A 23,601-nucleotide genomic window follows, 5' to 3' on the forward strand; every position below is an offset into this window, starting at 1 on the left:
TGGTTTGCCAAATTCAGAATATAGCTATGATTATTTGAACAGTCAGCAAGATGTCAATACATACAAGCCCGTTCTCAGGGTAAGAAACTGAGTATGGCCAACTTTAGTTTACTACAACAAAGGCCCCTCTGGTATGAGCTTCGGCGTAAGCCTAGACGTGCTTTCTGTATATGGATTCAAAAGATGGAGATGAGATTTAGCCATTGTGAATGCGAAAGATCCTTTGAATCTGAGGTTTAGGTTCTTCTGCGATTTTAAACTCCTTTTTCGTGTTCAGGGCTTTCTTTGAACATGAGGTTGTTCTCATATCTAATCACCCTTTTATCCGTAGCTAGAAGCAGAAACCATGTGAGCTTTTGTGGAGATTGTTTGAAGATTCGGCTGCAGAGCTCTGCATTGCTAGTACGCTACACCCAAGATGGCATACACAACAAGTCCTCTTGTATTAGAAGTGCGATGCTTTGCAGCACAGGTGGGCAGCACTGAGATTATAGTTTGAGGGAATGTTCCTTCGGTTTTCTTTCAATGTGTATTTTAGTTTAAAAATGAATAGAGATGAAAGTTGTTATAGAATCCCTAGACGGTGTAGATAGATATGCGCTCCATTCCACACACTAGATGGTGCATTATTTAAGACAAGAGTGTAAGACGTGGGAATATCGCTGCATAGTAGTGACTTTTTTCTGACTAGAACCAAAAGTATTTATAGAGCAGGTCTATTGATGTAGATGTTTTCTGTCTGCAGAGATAGCGCCAGAAATTATAGACGTAGGCGAGGATAGTGCCAGGGAGAGCGCCTTGATTTTTTTTTGTCATGTTTTCCACATTTAGATATAAAAACGAGATTCTAATAACAAGGTCTCATAGTTGACAGGGAAGACCATAGGGGAATCCATTTAAGCATTATGCACACACATTTTAACTTCATGACGCTAAAACAGGATGGAAGAAGTAAGTCAGTGATGGTCTTAAAATGAGATGAATTAGACTTTAGAGGTTAGCTATTCAACCTTATTAGTTTTGTTATAGAAATGTGAAGCAGTATGCTACCTAATAGAATATAATGTATTCTTTTAGGTGCAGCATAATGAATAATAATAATGAAAGGGCATAAGCGGGGCATTTGCACCTTGTGAAAATATGTATGTAGAGCCTTTGCAGTGGTGTAGAGAAATATGTTCAATAAGTGGTCCATCTTATTTGTAAGCATGGCACTTTGGAAAACCAGAGTATGCAAATGTATCAGGTGGTTTGGCAGCTATCGTGAAGAAGCCATCATGGCATCTTGTGTTAGATTACATTTAGCAGTCCTAGAATGACATGTTTGCAGTAATTTGAAGACATTTTTTTTATCAATCTTCTATTCCATATGGATGATTGATTGCATTTATAGAGGGCACTGCTACTCACTCGAGTGTCCTGGCGTGAATGGTCTCCATCTATCCCTCCAAGTACCCTTTAGTTGCAGAATAACCAGGTTTTAAGCTGTTTTCTAAAAACCGCCAGGTCGGTTATAGATATATAGAATATTTGTGTAATTCTGGCTTTTATTTTGTCCTAAGACCCGAGGACCAATTTGTTAAGTGATCACTGTGGGGTACAGAGCCTGTATGGTAAGTTTAAGTTGACAAGTCTGCTGTGATTCCACACGTTGCCCAAACCTAATGATAGGAGTATTCAGGAGACTTGAATGATATGAATTCTATCGAATGTTGAAGTACAGTTCAAACATGTAATTTTTACCCCAATGGTATCTCTAAAATGTCTTGTGAGATTTGAAAATCTGACATCATATTGCAGGTACAAATTAAGAAAGTGTTAGAGCAGTTGTTGATTTACATTAAGGCGGGAGTCTTACGCTCGGTTAAAACATATAGGTGTATCTCCCTTATTGATTTTTAACAGTACCCTCTAAAATGACAGAATGAGAGCTCTACAATATGGCAACTTATGTAGAAATGAAGTGAGGCAGTGTTAAAACTTCATTTTGTGTTTTAATAATTAAGTACACACAACATTTTAATATGCTTTTTAATGTAATAAGGAAATATAGATAATCATTTACATGATTAAGTTGAAACAAGTTAAATAAGATCACTGTTGTGGTTTACACTATTAGGATTTTTTCTCATTGTAAATTATTTAAAAAGGTTATCTCAAGCAATTAGCGATTTACTTATTTTACTAATAGTATATCACTAATAGATTATGTGTTTGACATCAAATATGCAATCATTTGATCATCAGAATATTCTTGATGTGTGAGGGGAGTAAAGATGAGATTACTAGATTAACGTGTAAATATGAAAGATTAATTAATTATATTTACATTTTTCCTGGGGGTGGCTTTCCAAAGAAATCTAGACTGGCATGTATTAATGTAAAGTCCTAAAGATGGTTTTTGAAAGAATTCAGTAGCTGAAATGCTGCTTTGGCCAATATAAAGCTGCACTGGAGACATCTGTTTGAGTATAAGGTTGTATAAAGTGAAAAAAATACAAGTGTGGATGTACACAGACACCTGAAGACACAAAACGTGACATATTATCCTAGTTAATGGAACTGAATTTAGAAAGTGACAAAATGTCTGGTTAGGGAGAAATGAATTATCAGAAGAATCTCAAGCATTATGTGTATGTAAAATGCTTATGACAACGTATGGAAGGCGCTTAAAGCTGAAAAATGCTTTAAAGGAATTTGTCAGAGATAGGCATGGCTTTTAAAAACACAGACTCCTGGTGAACAAAATATATCCATGCAGATTTTGTTGATTTTTTATTGGCACAGATCTTGCCTAATTACTTTTTGTTTCGGGGCCATTCTTTCTCTGCCTGTCTCTGCCATCAGCTCTGCCAAGATTTAAAGAGGTATGGGGGTCATGTCTGGTGGAGCTAAAATGGTTACATAGGGGGAGATTTACTAAGCTTTTGTGCTGTGTTTGCGTCGCAAAGTCCTAACACAGGCCATTTTGATCTTTTGGCAATGTGTTCCTTGAGGGTTAGGCAGGTGTCCAGGGCGAATCTAAGTGAATCTAAGTGATTTGGTGAAAGTTGAGCTTCAAAGCCATCAAGGTTCAAGTCGAGCCAGATTTGTACTCTTTCTTATTTCTTGTTCTTGGCAAACACCAGAAATTTCTATCTTGAGTTGAATCTGTGTGTTGCATTGAGGTACTTTACTGTTATGAGGTCAAACAGGGTTCCATTTTTCTTCTATTTTCTTTCCTGTCTGCCAATGGATAAATTATTGTGAGCAAGGTCTTTAAAGTGCCAGGCTGCTGAAGGCTATTTCTTGCGCTTGCATGTTTTAACTGTGGCATGGATGTTCACATAGTTTTTTATGTTAATGTGTTGAAGGTGATTAGAAAGGTGTTGACATTGGATCTGAAGTTGACAGGGTGAGAGATGAGATCAAGCATTAGGGTGTATATGTAGAGATCTTTGAAGGGTCTGATGGTCTGGTCTTCTCTTAAGGGTTGACCTTGATTTATTGGTAGGACATTGAGCTGGGAGATCTGGACAGGTAAGTGGTTGGTCCAGTCCACGGGTATGGGTGGTTTGCATTGAATTATTGGTGACAATCAGAAGACGAGGATGGAAGACAAGGATGTGACCTTCAGAATGTGTTGGTTTTTTGAAATGCTGAACTACGTTTAGTGTGTTGAGGAGTTTGAGCTGACAAAATAGTTCCCAGAAGTCCTTTGAAGAATACATTTATTATCATTCACTGTAACAGGACTATTTTCATTGACTTTGATAGAATAGAGGCTTATAACCCAATTCTGTACTGGATTGTTCATGTTTGCAAGCACATCCAGTAAGCCGATTGATTCCTTGACATTTTTTAATTCAACCCACTAATTGCTCAAACCCTGATGACCGCCTTACTCAGCTCTGTCTTAATTTGTACCTTTGACCTTCAAGTTATAGGCAAATATTTACAGAGCCACACCACCCACTGCGCTGTATTTCCACCATTCCTGTTAAGTCCTTTGGGTCTGATATGGAGAAGACCAGTGAGCTAGGTATTGCACTAGCCAAAATCTTTTGATTTTTCTAAAATGATATGTATAAATATACTTATTTAGGTGCTTTAGCCAGCCTGCCTTCTTCAGTCATTGGTCTGTTATTTGTCTGTTATTGAGCCATTCATATTTTTCTTCTGCTCGCTACAGCATACAGAAGGGTCCAGTGGATCAGCCCACTTCAGCCATTGCCCCGCTGCACTATGACTGAGAGCATTCTGTTCTTTCACTAGGAGCCCACCCACACCCAAAGTAGTTCCTCTCAGTGCCAGAGATTACAATGACAATGTGGGCTTTAGAGAACAAAACATTTTTTATACTTTCACCAATATTTAATTTATATAGGTGAGGGGTCCAACAGCCATCCCCACCAACAATAAAGTTTTACAAACACCTTAACAAAAAACAAGCACTGACAAAGGCAGAGGCAGCCAACACCAGAACTGTTGTCTTTGCTTGTGTTCGATTTATTTGTATTCTGGTACCTATCCTGCTGTACCCCAGCTGAACTTGTAGCAAACAACTGCTTGTGTGGAGGGAAGCGCGAGCCTGCCCGTTCGCATTTATAGTTAGCAGTGGCACACTTATGAAAGGAGATGTAAAAATCAATGCCCCGGGCGCATTTGAAATCTCGTTAGAAGCAGATCTTTGTCAACTCTCCTCTCTGCTTTTTTAAGTTCAACAAACTTTCTTCTGATGATTAACAGTATGCATAATAAAACCTGAAAGAAGAAAGGCGAGCGAGCAGGAAGTGGAATGCTGTGATGGATGCCTCCCTGGCGGCGCTGAGATATTTTTTTGCCCGGTTTATTAAGAATTCCTTGTTCCTCGTCGGTAGATTGTGATACGTTTCTTTCTCCTAAGCAGCCTTTGTCCTGATTAATACAAATTAGCCTGACCTGATTCTCTGTTGGATGAGAAATCGTTAATTGAGAGGCCTACACAGTTCTTTAATTAGTGGCAGATTGCATTCCTTCCGAGAGACACTTCCGGACCGGAGACACTGACACGGAAGCCAGGTACTGGTCTGCGCCCGCTAGGTGGGTCCCGTGTTCCCCCGGGTGATCAAACAGCGTCCTGATAGTTACCAGGCTGGAGGCAGGCACATGGGGGACCACCCACATCTTCCTGCAGGCGTGGATTTAACCATTAACCCAAGCTGGCTAATGCCTGGTCCTCCAGCTACATTAAAGGCTTTGGGGCAGGCAGGGCCGGTTCTAGGATTTGCGAGGCCCTGGGCTAAAAGGGAATGTTGGAGGCCCCTCTAATGTCGATAAGTGGCCCCTTGCAAGGAGACCATTCACAAACACTGTGGGATGACTATTGTCCAGCATTTTGTCGCCCCCCCACAGTTTTAACTTTGAGCCCACAAGCATTTCTCACACCTTCAGTCCGATAGGTGTGAGAATTGCTTGTGGGCTAAAAGTTAAAACTCTGGGGGTGCCAAAATGATGGACAATGGGTCTCCCACAGTGTCTGTGAATGGGTCTCCTTTCAATTGAAGGGTGCGTCTCCCTCCCTTATTTATCCAGATACCATCCCTGAGAGGCCAAGGGAGGGGGGCCCCTCCATTTCAAAGAAAGGTGGCATCTTTCTTTGAAATGGATCGCCAGGTACCCGACAGGACACATCACCAGTGCTTGGCCCCATGCTGGTGGGCTGAGTGCAAGGCCCTGGGCAGCTGCCCACGCTGCCCATGCCTAGCGCCGACCCTGGGGGCAGGGATATTTTAAGGATTTTGGGGGGCCCTTGGCCAAATGTATTTTGGGGGCCCCTGTTCAGAACAGCTTTGAATTCATGATCAAATTACAGGTAATTTAGCCTCTATTTGGCCAGGTCTCTGGCGCAGTGACAGACACACTGGTCCAAATTGCAAATAATCTCTGTGGCCCTTTCCCATTTCCAATATGTTAGGACCAGTTTCGATCTAAAATTAACCTTTTTTATGGATGTTGCATGGTGTTGCAAAGCATAAACACAGTATTTCTCTTTAAAAGGTGTGTTACAGACTCCTACACATTACCCTTATTAAAGAATTCATTAAAGGAAAAAAGTATCTAAAATCCTCTATGTTAATCACTCACAGTTATCATGGCAGACCTGCCTGTAGAACAGAGCTGCCAGTATCAGGGGGCCTCCTGAAGGGCTGAGGCTCTGGGCCAGAGCCCATTTTGCCCATGCCTTAAAACATCTCTGCCCTAGTGCCCTGGGGTTGGCCTACTACCTGTTTAGAGCTTCTTCCCCGCTCATGGCAGGTTCACAGTCTTCTTTATTCTGATCTCGAAAGGTAAAAATCAGTTTCTATGGTGGTTTTGTGCTATACATCATCTGTGCTGCAGCTTCTTCCTCCCAGACTCCTCGTAAAACAAGCATTGGTAACGTCAATTGACTAAAATATTTTAAACAAAAATGCATGTTGCAGTTAAAAAAAAAACAGCATTTGCAAATTCAACAGGTCTGTCATTTATTGCCAGCCTTTTGGCATTGCCAGTGCGGTTTTCTCATTGATTTTCCAAAATGTTATGATTTGAGAGCTGGAAGGTCCTTGGCCATTTTTAAAAAAAAAATTGGCTTAATGCAACATGTTCATATGTATGTAGCCCAATGGGCTGTGTGATCACGGAAAATGCAATAAAAGTTGTGGGAAAACAATTGACAACCCAAAACCAATTTTGATCTCCAATAGGCTTATTGCTATAACTGTTCCTGGCAGTGAAGGAAACTACATTGTGTGCAAATGTGCACCTTGTGAAAGAGCAGAATGCCATCACAGTGAACTCAGTCAATGGCTAGAGTGGACTGATCCATACTGTATGTTGAAGTAGGTAGAAGAAAATGTGAATGACACAATTACAGACCAAATGCATGAATTTGGAAAGCTGAAAGCTCCTATACAATATTTTATACATAACTGTAGTCAAAAAAAGACTCGGCTAAAGCTGCTTTTAATGATAAAAATGTTGCTTTCTGCATATAATTCATCTATGAAATACAATTTTACCGAGTTATGGTTATGGTTCAGGGTACTTCGAGATGCAAAATAGTCCCTCATTCATTTTGGTTCAGGCACTCCCTAGGTGGAGGAATGATACACTAAACAACCAATAGCATGAGGAGAGAGACCTACTCCTTAGGGCAGAGGCGAAGCCCATTTTATGTATGGTTTAAATAACTGGTAACAATAGGTCTGCTCTCTCACACCAAATCTAAAACACTGACCCTCACAGGCCCTTTTGTACAGATCCTCCTCAAGGTTGCAGCACTGCACATGTGACATCCTGCCTGGCTACTTAAGGAATTCCATCAACGCTTGAGGCTTACGAATCTGCTCTCTTCTCCCTGAACATTAAGGAGTCTTCCAGTTTGTCAAGCACTGCTTACAGTCTTGAGATCTAGTGTCTACTTAGCCTAAAAGTCCTTGAAATGTTCATGAACATTTTGTCAAAGTGTATTATTCAATCAAGCAAGTGAAAGAGCGTCCTTGTTTCAAGCCACAAACCAAATGTTTTGTTTGTGATTTGTACACAGGGAAATGTGGATACACAGCTGCCATGTGGTCCCAGGCCATGTGTTGCACTTTCAGTCATACCTTGCCTTCTTTTTAATGGTGGGTTGCATGCTATTTTTGTAGCCCATTTTCAATGTTATAGACAGACCTACAAGTTCCAGAATGCAATTAACCTTTGCTAATAAAGCAGGAATAGCTGAAGGTGCTTAATAGGTCATGGAGGACTTCGGCAACTATATAGATGTTGAAAGGAGGAAAGGACAGCAAGTCCTATTAACTATGCCCATTCCCTACAGTACCATTATGCACATATAAAATCTACAGCTAGCTTTATCCTTACGTTCTTAACACTCTTCTGTAAGTTTATCTAACCTTTTTGAATTCTGTTGCTGATTTTCTCTGCTGCTTAAATATGTTTCCATCCATGTATCAATATTTCTGCAAGAATCACCTTCTGTCGCTTCTGTGAGCCCCATGCTGGACTTCCAACAAGCAGTACTGAACTTGAGCAGGTGTTTGCAAGGGCTCAACACTTATTTTCGAGCCCTAGGATGCAAGCGTCAGGCAAGGATTAAGAGGAAGTTGTATGTTTTGTATGAAAGCGCCACTCCTGCTGCAAAAGCTCGGCCATTGTGACACATGCACATCTGTATTAGAAGAATGACATTGGTTTTACGAAAATGAAGCAGGGCCTCTAGTGCCACCTGGGCATCACCCAGGCCCCACCACGCACCCAAGTAGGAGGCACCATTGGCTCGCCTCGCATTGGCTGATTTGAGCACGGGCTGTCAGGCCTGCAGTCTTTTTCTGCATATTGAATGTCGAATGTCTGACCTGACATTGGCAAGGCTGTATTTAGACATTAATTCCAGCCAAGACCAGTTGCAACCCTAGAATTGCCAGAATGTAGGCAGGTTACCTAGTCAGTGTTGTGTTTTCATCTTTGGCAGCTCCTCTTCTAAGGCAGAGGAGCGTCGTCCCACTGCTTTTTGCTTTTCGCAGTGTGAAAAAAGGAAAAATAAAATCATTATAACTCAACGTTATTACCATTTTATTCTTTCCTGCTGCAGCAGCTTTGCGGGTGGGTCTACACGGCTCTCAGAGTAGGGGGAGGAGTGGTGGGCAAACTCTGTAAGTGTGCATACATGTTTGGCTTGTTGTTTTGGGCCAGCCAGTCATGCGCATTTTGCTTGTTCTTCACTCGGGCTGCATTACAGCTAGGTGGAGAACATGCCCAGCCTCCCATTCCCTGGCTGAGCGCTGAACCACGGTGCTCAGACCACTCACAATGCTGCATTGCAGAGTTGTGATTGGCTTAGTATCCTGGATGCTTCCTGTGTCCGCCCGATGCGAGAGAAGACGGAGGAGAGACGCGACGATAAGGTACGTTGATTATTTTTTTACACCCCCTTCCCACCCCACAACCCTCGATCCACGCCAGCCACCCTTGGTTTTTATTTAACTGTTGTACTTTTAGTTGTATGTCCATACAATTATACAGTCTGGACTGCAAAAACAGCACTGCATGGGCTACTGCCACCTCTCAGGGAGCAACTCGGGTTCAATCCATCTCTGGATTGATGTGGACAGCTACTTGTTTGGAACAAATGGCATAATGCAAGTGTGTATTAGGTTTTCATGGTACTGCACAATCTTGGGGATCAGTAAGTGATATATGACAAGATTACTATGTGAGAAAAAGGGACAGAACAACAGGGGCAGCACCTGTAAGCCTGCCCGCCTAAGGAAAACTTAATACATGTGAAAGCGATGTTGCCTAAAGGTAAACTGGAGGTATTAATCGAGACGAGAAAGATAAAACAGAAAACGCAAACAATAGAAAAGATTACTGCAAACTGCATGTATTATGGCGCCGGTACATGCAATTATCTATGTACAAAGATCTATAAGTACATGGAAGGAATATAGATGCATAAAGGACGGTAGTATGTGTAGATTAAAGATTAATTAAGTAAACTCCGGCTATCAAGTGTTGTTGTACTTTAAATTAAATAATTGTATTTATTTATTAATATATTGTAGATAAATAGTTATAAAAGATTTACTTACTTATGCAGTCACTTAGGTACATGTATCTGGGGCATGCATTCTGTGTTATATGTCCCCTTCTCACCCTCTGTACAGCCTGAGCTTTGTACTGAGAACAGTGGTAATAAGTGCTGGGGCTCAAACTATTTTTAGGAGCCCACCGACAGTACCTCCAAATACCGGAGCTGCCTATTCTCTAATCGGCCTCTGCCACTTTCCTCAACCACTCATTTCCTGTCTCTTGATCTCCCACATGCAAGTTCTATTTCGTCCCGGCTTTCTCCTTTGGTCACTGTTTTCCTATCTTTCCTCTCCTCTTCCGCCTAACTCTCTATTTCTCTGAGTCAAAGTGTGATGACAAAAATCGAGTACCAGCACCAACAAGCATTTACAATGCAATGGTTTCGCCTTTGGAAAAGTTAGAGCTATTGGCATTGTAAATGACAAAATTTGTATTTATGTGTTGGTTTTGAAAACAGATAAATAAATGGCATTGTCATTTACATTGCCATTAGGTTAATCTCGGCAGCCACTCTGCACTCCCTAGCATTCTGCAGTCACTCTGCACTCCCTAGCACTCCCTAGCAGTCTCTCTGCAGTCCCTAGCACTCCCTAGCACTCACTAGTCACTCTGCATTCTCTAGCACTCCCTAGCACTCCCTAGTCACTCTGCACTCTCTAGCACTCCCTAGTCACTCTGCACTCTCTAGCACTCCCTAGCACTCACTAGTCACTCTGCACTCTCTAGCACTCCCTAGCACTCTGCACTCTCTAGCACTCACTAGTCACTCTGCACTCTCTAGCACTCCCTAGCACTCACTAGTCACTCTGCACTCTCTAGCACTCCCTAGCACTCCCTAGTCACTCTGCACTCTCTAGCACTCCCTAGGCACTCTCTAGCACTCCATAGCACTGCAGCCAGCCTTCCTGCCCCAGACTGATATCCACTGAAGTGACGAGGAGGTCCGGGCACTCCCTGGGACGCTCCGTGCCAGGGGCTGAGGGTGGCGATTAGCGAACGTGCATTCCACAGGAAATCTTTGAAATAAATCCAGTTTAAAGAAAACGGAGGGTCGGTGGCAGTCAGAACAGAAATTCTATTAAAAAAATATATAACCTGCAACCCACGGACTGGTCCAAGCTACGAGGGGAGATACGCAGTAGCGCGCGTCACCCGAAATAAACCCACGCAGAGAATAAAGTATCCAAGAGAAGAACTGGGCAAAAGCAAGACAAGCTGGTTAAATACAGTAAGACTTGTGCCAATCGGAGGTTTGAAGCCTGGCAACAATGTGATGCAGCCTAGATAAACAAGGCTTCGAGGCGCCTTCGGGCCCGGGAGAGCAGGTGGGAAGCCGGGCACAGCGCTCGAGCCACATCCGGGGAGCCCGACTGGCAGGTTGGTGCCGGGGCTAAGGGGCGTGTGCACTGCCGCGGAGCCGGTGGGGCGGGCCAGATGTCACCTTGAGGGCCCGTTCCGATAGAAGACAAGCAAAAGGACACCGAGAAAACTATCAGGGAGCCAAACCTTCCAGCTGGCAAGACGAGCAATTCATTCCAACCTCCCCTGTCTGTCTCCCTCTCGTGGCCTCCTCCTCTCCCCTCCTTTCTGCCCTCCTCCTTCCCTCTTTTACTCCCCTGCACTGCCCTGCCGCCCCCTTTCTGCCCTCTCTACTCCTCTACCCTCCCTGCCTCCTCCCCTTTTTTTCTCCTCTGCCTGCCCATCCTTCACAACATGATACAATCTACTTTATTGGCACGACAAGTCAGACAAGTATTGCCAAAGTAAATACATGACAGACCCCCGCCCTCTCGTCTTTCCCGCCCACGCCCCCGGCGTCTACGTCATGAATATACACATATATACATCCATAGAGCTATACAGTATGTTGACGCCGCCTGCTGCTTTGCCTGCTATTGGCCCAGGTGGCGGTGACGAGAAACACCCCATGCCCTTCGTTGCCGCACAGCGTTCAGTTTCTGCATCATGGCTCTGTTGTGTTATATATTTTATTATTATTTTTTTCTTCGCATTTCAGGTCATTTGTATGGTGCAGGTGATAATGCTGGCAGGGTTCACGCAAGCGAAACCCAAAAACACACTTTAGGAAAATGAGCTCTCAGAAAGCAGCGAAAAAATGTAGAGCTAGCGTTAAGACCCATTACACCACTTCCCGATCAGTCTTCTCGAAGAGAGAGGGGGGTTGGGGGAGGGAGGGGGAGAGGCGGCAGAGAGGTCTGGAGAAGCAGGAGGAATTAGCACGTCCCATTAGCCTCCGTCTAACCTTGTTAAAAACGGTTGTCTCCAGTCTGAGGAGCCGAATAATTTTTATTTACGGGCAGGCGTCCCCGTGTGCCAGAGCCCTGCATGAACACCCCCCACGCCATGTGCAGCGGAAGGAGGCCGACCCCTCCCTCGGCGCTCGGGGAAAGGAGGTCAGTGCAATTAAACACGAGTATTGAATTTGGCTGGGGGCTGGAGTAAGCAGATGACCGCTGCTTCTTTAGACCCGCTCCCGCCCCCGTCATTCAAGTAACTTCCGAGGCGTCCCCTTCTAACGCTCTCCTCCCAGCCCGTCTCTGACTCACCCCGAAGGGGGGGGGGTCATCGTGCCCGGAGACAAACTGAGGAGAATAATCACCATCATTAGAGTAGCGGCCCCCGAAGTGAGCCCCCGCCCGATCGATAAACAGGGCGAGGTGCCAGTCACCTCCTAATGCCGCGCAGACCCCTGGGCTGACAGCTCTGGGGCTAATTGCATGTCACACTCTGCCTGTCTGGGCTGGCTTCCAACGCCCCCTCTCTCCTCTCCGCCCCCGCAGAGCGCCCGGAGATCAAACTCCTCTGCTACAGATTTCTAGCCACAGAGCACCTCGTGCAGCTCCCGCGGCGCCGGGCTGCTCTCTCGGCTCTGTTTGCGGAGGGGGAGGGGAGGCAGGGCAGGGAGGGAGGGGCGCCTCCGTCTGCCGGAGGATCCCCCGGAGGCAGGCGTCTCGCTTCACTCCCACAGCCGCTCGAGTGACAGGCTGCGCATTACCGCTGCCCTCCCCGGGCCACCAGCCTCCTCGCCGTCCCCAGGCACACTTCACAACTTCAAACAGACGGGCTCTTCCGGGACCCCACCCCCACACAAACCCGCAGATCACCCACGCCGCCGCAGCCCAAAGTAACTGGACTTAGCCTCCCGACACCTCACATACACGACAGTTAGGATTTTGCACCACAACTGTGTCCAGGACACTAGATATAGTCTCAATATTCACAGACGAGATTTCTCCCTCAGCAGATTTTCTACCCTCACATTTATCTGGGCCATGTGCAGATATCCCCAATCACGCGACATACTTTCCCCAACTTGTCTAGGACTGGGTCAGGGGCAGCCCATCCCCCAAACAACTTCCACCAGGCCCACGGGCTGAAGTACGAGCTTCACAAGGGGGGGGGCGGGAAAGACACGGACAGCTTAAGGAACGGACAGAAAAGGAACCACTCACCTGGACTTCCTCGGCCGGCCGCCAAATGGCCCAAACCTCAACCAGCCAAAAAAAAGCCCCGCCCACCGCCGCATGACGTGGGCAAAAGAGAAAAATTCTCGAGAACGTCCCCGAATCTGGTCCGGCCTTGACGGACAGATCCGGCACCCAATGGCTAGCCTCCATTTATGGAGCTAGCCAATGGGAGCCGGGGGACGTTCCTGAAGTCCTTATTGTAAGCAAAGGATTTCGCCTGCGCCGAAAAGCTGCGCAGAGCGCAGCCTTCGGCAGGCGAAACCCAAAAAGGGGGGTGCCCTACTCCAATTCTAAGGGTACATACAAGCATCTCTGTAGGTAGATACTGAAATATGTGCCTGTAAATATGGAGACAAAAGGGGAAAAGAGAGAAGAAAAATGGTAAAGGTCTAGTCTTAAAAGGTTCCTAGTATCGGTGACCAGGAACGCTAACCCTCTGCCGGGTTCACATATAGACACACAGACACATAGTGACATTCCCGTGACCTCAGGGAAGGGGTATAGGGGGTCCCGAGTCGTGTCCAAAGAGTAGAAGTACAGGCATGTAGCATTGGTCAAGGCAGGGAGCACGGGACCATGACAGCGAGTGAAGCATTTCCTCATGCACCCACGCTTGACGACGCCCATGCTGTCGAACACTCTTCAGTATACACTCACGACCCCAGCTAATTGCAATGGTGGGCACATAGTTATAACAAGAGTGCCGTGTCGTGCGCACAAGAGCAAAAGGGTACAACATAGCACAGTGGGACCGCGACCCCCTCCAGACACGGTGGTCGCCAGCCCTTATGGGGCGTTGTGTCTGGATGAGCGTCGCAACCCACGGTATGCTTAGTGCCGAGGATACATGTGCAGGTAGCGCAACTACACGTTAGCTGGAATGTCATTGGCATGCCATAACCCGTTCACCAGCTCTCACACGCTTACCCTCTGTCAAAGTCCAGATTCAGGAGGCTATGCAGCGCTGGTCGTGCAAGCATCCAGGAATACTGGGAAAAGAGGAATCATTATCTAATACATTTGCAGCCCCATGTGTGTACTAGAGTCAGTGATACCATGCATTCGTCCCCCTAATGGGGGAGTTTTACTCATGGTTCTAGCAGGATGCTCGTGCTTCTGCACCTACCCCTTCCAGTGGCTGCCTTACATTGACGGTGTTCAGCCTTCTATAAGTATGCCGCAAATCTCGTGGCGCCGGGTGTGGTGTGCTCCATTTCCGGGATCGCGCTGGAGAGTCTGCGCATGCGTTAGTAAGTGGTGAGCAGTGTTCAGTGTCTGCATGCAACGCAAGTCGTGAAGGAGACGCTGCGCATGCGCAGTATCGTTCCATCAAATGAAAAAATTAAAGAATGACTGACTGCCTGCCTCTGTACCGGGTGAAGGAAAAACGCCGGACTAATGTGCCTTAATAAAGAAGGTATCTGACTGAACACATAACCCCACAAGACGGGTATACTCCATAGGAGAAGTAGAGAGTGTCTTACAGTGTGGCAGATAGTGTTAATGGTCAGGAGTGTCATCCTGGTGCGGAGCAGTGGGGCCATAGGGGTCAATCAAGCCTGGACTTCCTCGGCCGGCGGTCGGCTGCCAAATGGCCCAAACAAACCTCAACCAGCAATAAAAAAAAAGACCCGCCCACTGCCGCATGACGTGGGCAAAAGAGAAAAATTCTCAGGAACGCCCCCGAATCTGGTCCGGCCTTGACGGACATATCCGGCACCCAATGGCTAGCCTCCATTTATGGAGCTAGCCAATGGGAGCCGGGGGACGTATTTGAAGTCCTTATTGTAAGCAAAGGATTTCGCCTGCGCCGAAAAGCTGCGCAGAGCGCAGCCTTCGGCAGGCGAAACCCAAAAAGCAGTAGCGGACCCCCCTTCCCCAAGCGCCTTGAGACCCTCCGGGTGAGTAGCGCGCTATACAAATGCTTTGATTGATTGATTGATTGATTGATTGACAAATGAGCAGCACTGCTCTCCGCCTGCACCCACCGATACAAACTAACCGCTGAGTGAGTTATGGGGCACTTATGAAGTGCTGTGCCTCTTGTGTTTCTGATTGTGTGCAACCATCACTATATGTGTTCTGTAGACTGTACAGTGCATTCGTGCTGGATGTTGTTCATTGTGCACAGGGCTTTGTGAATACCAGGGTGTGTACTTTGCATGATTTTTGTGTTGTGTGTCCTCGATTGAACGATTATTACTCTGCATTTAGTGTTTTGAATCTTTATCCTTTGCTGTGGATGTCACATGGACCAATCTAGGCAGTGCACCTTTAGCGATTCTTTGTACAGATTGTGCACTACGTTATTTGGGTACTCTGTGCATTATGATGAACAATTTGTGCTGGTTTTATGTGTAAGCACTTCACTCTCTATATTATATACTTTATATCGTATGCTGATAAGTGCTTGCTCTTTCCTCTGGAAGTTTTACTGTGTTGTGTGCTCAGTGGTGTACATAATGTTGTGTAAAGGATGCTGAGCTTTTGTGTAGTGCATTACATAATGAGAAGTCGGTGCTATGCATAAGACAAATATCGCATTCTGTGCATTCTGAGATTAGCGCTCTCCATGCGTTTTTGAGCTTACTGAGATGGGTGCCCTGTGCTCAGCAGCGCAACTAGAGCCAATTCTCTGAGGGGGGAGGGGGGGGGAATGGGTGGGAGGCTACTAAAAATTTCGGGGGGGGGGGGTGGGGGGGGGGGGGGGGATTCTTCCAGAAATTGGCAGAGTGGAGATGCAGATGCTCTAAGAAGAAGTGAAAAGCAACACAGCCTTGTTAACAAGTAAATGGTCTTTCAAAGACCTTTGAAGTACTCAGTGCGGCTGTGTGTGTTGCCGGGAAACTGTCTAGCTTGGGGTGACACACACGATGGGGAGGGTCTGAAGCCCAGGGTTCGATTGGGATTAAAAATCGGACCGGACACGCTAAAAAAAGTGGCCCACATTTGCATATTGCCTTTCTGCAAAATACTGCTTCAGCGTTTGGCGAAATTTTAGAAAACAAAGGGGAGGGTGGTTAAAAAAATGCACAGATTAGTGTACACTGGTGAATCACATCTGGAAACAAGTGAGGCCACTTTTGCTCAGCCCGCGCTCAATCGGCATATATTAATGGGCCGGTCCAGCGAGAGAAAGAGATTGACACCTCTGCCCGTTGATAAAAAGGGAGGTTATGGACACCCATCTACCTCCAGAAAGGCCATTCAGGCTCCCACTGGGCCTCTGGCGCCATCAAAAAGCGTAGAAACCACCCAAATCAGACCCCCTAGACTGCTAAAAAAAGCAGCCCACAGCTGGAATTCGGATACCGGCCCCTCGGGCGTTGCCCGAGTGCCAGTGTTACCAATCCCACGCTGTTGAAGCGCTTTGTGCCCAATGGGCGTTGTGCTCCTGCCTGTGCTGCGCATCGGACGCCTTTCACCTCTTGACACTTAAAACTCACAGGGACTTAGCCAATGGGAGAGTGATGGGGCAAATGCCACATAGGCTGGCCGCAGGGTACTGTTGCCACAGGCAGCCTATCTGCGCTCACCAGCAGCAAATAGGAGGCTGCTGAGGGTCAGTCACAGTTTCTAGGAATGCACGTCAACACTGTGATACCACACAGTCAAAGGGCGTCTGAGGTCACTTTCACTGCCCCTGGTATTTCTGGGCATTGGCGTCCATGCTTTTCGTTTACATGAACAACCTCACACAGCTTTCCTCTGATGGCACTTTTCACCGATTTCGAGTGTGGGGATCTTCGTGCCCTACACCCGCATTTCTGCCCTTGCCCTAGGAGGAGCAATGGACGATTTGGCCTTGCCTAAACCGTTTCAAGTGTGGTCTTCCCTCTTCCACCTAACCTACGCCTCCTGTGCTACGTAATTTCCAGCCAGTGCCAGGTTTCGGCGCCCGGTGCCACCCAGGTGCGCCCCTCCCGTGCCTGGCTGGCTCACACTCTCGGTCCTTTATCTCAATTTCTTCTGTAAGTGTATCTAATGAAGTCCTTAAGCAGGAGGGAGAGACTGCCCTGGCAGGATAAGTGCTCCTGTTTCAGATTGGTTCAGCACATTTTCTGTGGCTCTGTGCTCGCTTGGTAACCAAAGCAAAATAAAACCTCCAATGAAAACTAATCTGTCTGCGTTCAGTTAGGTTGGGAAACAAATGTGTTTTCCTGCAGAGGGAGAGGAGAGATCTGTCTTCATTGGAAGTTGCGGCTGTTCCAGAAGTTGTTCCAGCAGAATTAAGAGTAAACGAACTCTAAAACTCAGTCTTTTGTTAAATGTACAAAATTCTCTCGCTATTCAGTCTGTTCGTGCATGGGCGTAGGTAGTGTGGGGGACGTGGGGGATATGTCCCCCCCAGATTTTGGAGTGGGGGGGACACGGGGGACGGGACGAGGGGACAAAATAATTACCCCTCGCCCTCCTGTTAATCGCAGGGCCATTAGCGCGTGAAAGCGCTACCTAATGGTCCTGCACTTGCCCTGCTGCAGTCAAAGAGGCCACCCGGCCTCTGCCCTTTGTTGTGCTGTAGTAAGGCTCCAGTTCTGGGAAGGGCCGAGAAGGTAAAACAAACTCTCTGCCTTCATGCCCAGAGAAGGCAAGGACAGTGTTCGCTTCTCCTGATCTGACTCTGGCAGCGCCCTCCTGCCCTCTCTCTCTCTATTAATGCTCTCTCCCTGTCTCGCTCTTCCTCACTTGTGTGATTTGAAGAGACCGCTCTTACTTCTTTCTCTCTCTTGCCTCTCCTTTGCTTTATTTGTTCCCCGGTGAAATGGATCCAAAAAAGAGCGGAACACTTTGGCTGGATATGTCCTAATTTTCTGACTGTTTTCTACTCCAAAGAACAACCATGGAGAGAAAATATTATTAAATACCTATATAAAACAATACAGAGTGGGCAGCAGACAGGCCAGATTGTTATGTACACCCACACACATTAGTACCACTTTGCAGAGTGTGCCAGTAAAAGCGCTACTTTCTTTTTATCTTCTTTCTTTGAACAACATCATTTTCCCAGGGTGGGGGAGTGCACCATTCCTAAAGGTTCTGCAATACCTGGTCGATGGGTGGAGTAGAAACGTTTAATATGATCGTTTTCAACTGTTTTAATTATTTTAGCTTATAAAATGTGTACAGCGGCTCTGTATTTGGGGAGGTAGTCTTTTTTTTAATCCAAACTTCTTACATTTTGTAAGGATAGAAGCAATGGACATTGAAACTGGTCCCTTCCTGGTCCTGTAGTCATATAGGAGTTTAAAACCGTTAAGGTAACCATGTTGTTACTGATTACAGTTCACATGCTTTGCTTATTCTTGCATTCCTTATGAGTGTTTGCTTTTTCCAGGGTGTTATTAATTTTTTTTTCAGGCAGAATTATACTGTTGTCTATTGCATAATTTGAATTTAGTCGCAGCACAATTGAGATGTAGCCGAAGGCAGTTCGAGATTCTCTCTGTGGGGCAGTATGGTGTTCAGTGTGGGAGAGGATGTGGCACTCTGTCCAGAGCTGCTGAATTTGGACTTGGAGAACCATGTTCAGCCTTCATGACCAGTCCATCAGACCACACTCCTGACAGAGCTTTTTCCGATGCTACACCTTAGAAGGCCCGATAGACCTTAGAAGCCCTGGTGTCTTAGCATCTGCAGGTGGACCCTAACAGTGGCAAGTGTGAGTTAACCTGAGTGAGTCTGTCCACCACAATCCATACTGCAGTTCACCTCCAGTCTTGCGGGCAGACCTACCAAGCAGCACACCCTAGTGCGGCAGTGACTCTGTCACTGAGGTCACACGACCCTTGAGGCCAGTCCACCTCACCCATTGGTACCTCCATTGGCCTTTTTCAGCAGTAGTAGTGCGACTTACCAGGGGTTGGCAATGTAGGATTTGCACGCACACCAAACTTAGGGGGTGATTATAATGGCAGTGGGACCACCACGTCACCCCATCGGTAGCGCCGCCATCGGTGACTGCATCACCGCCCGCCATATTATAATGGTAGGCTGCTCCCTGGCGGTCGGAAAGACCAACCACCACAAACCCGATGGGCACCTTGAGCCCGCCAGTGCAGCGGAGGAGCTTGTGGTTCCTACAGTCCTGGTTGTGGTGCACCGCAGTAGGGATTATGATGTCTCTTACCCGCCAGCCTATCCATGGCGGTTCACACACCATGGAAAAGATGACGGAAAGGGACATTGGGGGTTCGTACCCCTTTCCCCCCAGCCCCCAGACATCGGACCTGGGGGTCACCTATGATGCCCCCCCTACATATCACTGCATCATGATGCAGGCACCGCATTGTGCCTGCCACATAGTGCATTGATATATGTAACCTGTCTCTTTTTTACATTGCAGTGGATGATGCAGCCAGCAGTACCTGCTGCAATGTAAAAGATAGGCACTGCGAACACCATAGTGGCGGTCGCATTGTAATGCCTATTGTGGGGCCGCCACCTTGCAGGCCACCGGTCCCATTGCCCGATTCGATGGCAGACGGACTGAAGTCCACCTGCCATCGTAATCAGCCCCTACGTTTTCAAACGTCATGGTCTCTGCTTCATGCACAAACACTTTTAACATGTGCAACCTATTTTCGGGCCACTGGAGTTATGCAGCAACGGAGGGCAAAATGATGTTGCAGTGTTGACTAAATTATGCAACAATAAAAAGGCTGCAGCATAATGTGGTACATTTTATACTTTATTATTTTGACATATTTATACATACTAACACCCTCTGCAAAGCTTTTGCCTCATTAGTACCTGTGTAACATACAAATGCAGCAGAGGTAAAGGTGACCAGTCAACCTTTGCAAAGGGCCCTACACTCCACAGCAACATAAGTCACATTTCTTTTAGTCATTTTTGATCAGTTTGAGCTACAAAATTGTTTTGGGTGAAATTGTTAGATTATGCAGCAAATGATGTATTATGTGGCATATGTGATACAGCCATAGTTAAGTGGAAACATTTTTCCACTTAACTTAATGTTGCCCCAACATTGTAGTTCATCATTTTGTAAGTTCCCCAAACGCAAAAGTCAATTTTGGGCACAATTTGCATTTTAAAAGCAGTCCTACAACACAGGGCTACTTTTAAACTGTCCTCAGGCTTCAGCAGTGCACACATGCAGGTGCAGAAAGGGCTGCTGGCCTCTAAGCTGCCATGCCCTATTATATTCTAGGGACTTAAAGGTAGTTCTAACCCCCCCTGCCCTATTATGTACTAGGGCCTTATAGGAGAGGTCATGCCAATCATAGGGGTACCCTAACCCATAGTGCACCCTAGTACATGTAGGTGTTTCACAGTATCTTTAAGTGTCTCTTTCAGAATAGCACTGGTCCTGGGCCTGGTTAGGCAGAGGCCAGGGTCAGTCAGAGTCAGTACCACCAGTACCAGTCAGCAAAACGTTGGGGAGTGCCCAGGGCACAGGATGGCTTTGCAAAACAAGAGAAGTACAAACTCAGAATTAAAAACATAACACCATATTTGGGGGGGTTCTCTTTAATATTCAGAATTGATTTGTATCCTTATGAACCCATTTTCAAATATTAGGATAAGGAAAGACTGGGGTAAAGTCATAACATTTTAATCTATACCTTGAGGTTTTCATGCAGTTCTTTGATGACGGTTAATAGCTTACTAATCACTGTTAAGATTTTAACTTATAAACTGCAAATACCAAAAGAATCTCTCAGACAAAAGCAGTAACTCACTGACCTATTTACATGATAAAGCAAAAGGAGCTGATGGACGAAGAGCTGAAACTTTTCAGACACTCATCCCCAGTCACATATCTGGGTTGAATCCATCATCGTTCTTTAGATCATTTTGCCACCCCAGTTCAGACACAGCTATGGCAAATCACTCTTGACTCTGTGCCTCATGGGAACAGTCCAGCCCGAACTGCCAAGCCATGTCTTACCTGGACCAGAAACTTTTATACTAGGACCGGTTTCAGGCTAACAGCCCTCATCAGCCAAGCTAGCTTGAATCAAGTGGCAAAGTGAGCAAGGGACCCATGTATGGGTATACCCTGCCAACTTAGGGCGAACAAAGCAAGCACAAGGAGATGATGGTCGGACCACTGACCACCAGTCACAGATCTGGGTTGAATCCATCGAACTGCCAAGTCATGTCTTCCCTGGACCAGAAACAAGCATCCTGGGACCAGTGTTGGCCTATCAGCCCTCATCAGCCAGGTTTGAATCCAGTGGCAAAATGAGCAAGGGACCCACGTCTGGGCATACCCTGCCAACTTAGGGTGAACAAGGCAAACAGAAGGAGATGATGGACGGAGTGCTGAAACTTTTCAGACACTCACCCCCAGTCACAGATCTGGGTTGAATCCATCACTGTTCTTTAACTCACTTTGCCACCCCAGTTCAGACACATATATGCAAATCAGTCTTGACCCTGTGCCTCATGAGAACGGTCCAGCCCGTACTGCCTAGCCATGTCTTCCCTGGACCAAAAACAAGCATCCTGGGTCTGGTTTGGGGCTAACAGCCCTCATCAGCCAGGCTAGCTTGAATCCAGTGGCAAAGTGAGCAAGGGTCCCACATCTGGGCATACCCTGCCAACTTAGGGTGAACAAAGCAAACACAAGGAGATGATGGATTGAGTGCTGACACTTTGCAGTCACTCACCCCAGTCACAGATCTGGGTGGAATCCATCATCATTCTTTAGCTCACTTGGCCACCCTAGTTCAGACACAGCTATATGCAAATCAGTCTTGACCCTGTGCCTCATGAGAACAGTCCAGCCCGAACTGCCAAGCCATGTCTTCCCTGGACCGGAAACAAGCATCCTGGAACTGATTTGCATATAGCTGTGTCTGAACTGGGGTGGCAAAGTGAGCCAAAAAACGATGATGCATTCAACCCAGATCTGTGACTGGGGTGAGTGTCTAAAAAGTTTCAGCACTCCATCCATCATCTCCTTCTGTTTGCTCTATTTGCATGATATGCATTTTGTGATCTGCGTGGTACACATTCTTTGCAGTAGGCATGTTACCCCACTCTGGCTACCTTACCATGAGTCAAAACTTCCACTAGACAAATCTCTGATCCCTCTCAATAAAAAACATTAATCATCAAAGTTATCTTCACATTTTTATTGTTGCCTGAAAATTGCTGGAGACCAGGAATACAGCAGCAGGTACTTTTTAATCCATAATGCACTTGCAAACACAATGCCCCCACCCTAAGTCAGCGACCATTGTTTGCTTGGTGCATGAAGATGCAAGCTTCACATACATGCGTTTTTTAACATTTGGTCTGATTATTATGTAAATGTAAATAACAATAAAGCGTAGATGCAAACTAACTACATGCCTGCTTGTCTCAATATTTCATTTCAAAATATGCAATTGTATTCGTTTAACGGGCAGTGATTTGTATAGGGTCACCGGAAAGTCCACAAGGTTGTCCCTGTCCCCCCCAGAATTTTAGAGTCTCCTACGCCCCTGTGTTCGTGTCCCTTCCTTACAAGTAATGTAAATGCAACTTGTTTGTGAAGAAATTCCAGAAGGGCAGGAGTATGCCTCCTCATCCAGAACTAGCAAGGGTCTTTTGGGATCTAAGAAAAAGCATTGGTCTCGCAAAAGTTAATATGGTTCCAGGTTATTTGTTCAGAAGCGGTAACGGCCGTAACCTACCAAGCACTGTGTTTCTCTTCCTGGTATGTGCAGGGTACATGTCTGACTAGGTTCTGAACCATGAGCTGACCACCTGTATGCATGTTTGTACATATATGATATATATATATATATATATATATATATATATATATATTTTTTAGAGTTACAGTTTCCTCTATTGAAAGGATTCCAAGGCACTCCGGAGTGCGTTTGGATTTTTAAAATTTTGTTCGCTCCTTGGCAGACCATACGTCAACACGTTTCGGTGCTCGCACACACCTTGGTCACAACGCTGACCATGTAACACATTTGTCTTTTTAACAATACATGTTATTGACATAATAGAAGGCCAATATACTTTAGCAATTATGCAATCACCATTTTGTAGAGGCCAACAAAAAAGTATAACATAGCTGTGTATTTACTTTGTCTCATTATTTAAATATTCCTTCTAATACAAAACCCCCCACATCATAGCAAACGGTGTGCTCTGCTTTGAACAAGCGAGAGCCTTATGATCTTGATTGTTCAAATCGGAACACACTTTGCTTTTCGCACCCAGGGAGCTGCATGTCAACAGCTCCTTGGGGGTAAAAAGCAGTGCCGGCTCCCGCATGAGGTGGGAGATGGCTGAGACTGCAGAGACCTTCAGGTTCCCACCACGGTCCCCAAACAGCTAGCCATGTCCCGGGGGATGGTGTCCCCCTCCCTTTAAGAATTAATTTTAACAAAACGAAAAGGCCTCTCCCCGGGGATAGGGTCACTGGGGCCGAATATGGCCCATGAGGGGGGTCATTTGGCTCCCCTCCTTCATAAGAATTTTTTTTAATGGCCAGGGGATGGGGTACCCGGGGCCGAAATTGGACTCAGGAGGGGGCCACCTT

The sequence above is a fragment of the Lissotriton vulgaris genome, chromosome 5 (assembly GCF_964263255.1).
Source record: "Lissotriton vulgaris chromosome 5, aLisVul1.2, whole genome shotgun sequence".
In the NCBI taxonomy this organism is placed as follows: domain Eukaryota; kingdom Metazoa; phylum Chordata; class Amphibia; order Caudata; family Salamandridae; genus Lissotriton; species Lissotriton vulgaris.